This window comes from Triticum aestivum, chromosome 1B, assembly GCF_018294505.1.
Source record: "Triticum aestivum cultivar Chinese Spring chromosome 1B, IWGSC CS RefSeq v2.1, whole genome shotgun sequence".
NCBI lineage: Eukaryota > Viridiplantae > Streptophyta > Magnoliopsida > Poales > Poaceae > Triticum > Triticum aestivum.
This window is the reverse complement of record NC_057795.1, coordinates 181268553-181269329: the sequence shown is the minus strand read 5'-3', so window position 1 is coordinate 181269329 and position 777 is coordinate 181268553.

Below are 777 nucleotides of genomic sequence, written 5' to 3'. Positions count from 1 at the left end.
TGTATATTTTTCGAATCAACTTGCTCAATTCTCCTAGGAAAGGAAGTTAATACTACAAGGAACCCCTATAAATAGAAACATTAGAGCGACACGAGTTGAGGCTAAGAGTAATGAGCTGAAGCAAAGTACCAACACCTAAAATAATCAAAATAATCTATGCAGGGATAACAAGAAGGAAAAATAGTAGTAATATGTGAATACTAACATTTCCCATTGCTTTAGAGACGAGAAAGTACTTGCAACAAGAGGACCTCCTTAGAAATCCCTCTGAATTTGAACTAAAATCATGACACTTATTTTGGGTCGAAGGGAGTATTGCTTTTTTTGCGAGGGTCCTTAGTAACTCCTCTGTCACACCATCAGAATGGACTACAATAGGAGCTCAAGGAACATAAATTCAGTTCAGGTCTCAGGCCTTAAAGCACAAGTATAATATTGAGTATGCATATACTAGAGAAACAAGATCCAAAAATCCCTCCCAACATACTACCTCCGGACAAGGAGAAGGATAGGGACGATGAAGATGTTGAAGAAATGGGAGTCCTTTGGGAGAGGAGATGAAAAGACTCAAGGAGGATATGCCCGAGAGAGGGGAAAAGGCTCAGGTGATTAAAGTTTCTGAAATCAAACCTCGTTAGGTTTTTAAGAATAATCAATTGTGTGTCTTAGAAGTTAACCTTTTCAAGCCATCATCACACACAAATATCATCGTAAGCACCTCCTCCCTCCCCCCCCCCCAACACACACACACAAGTACACAAAATGTTACGTATCATG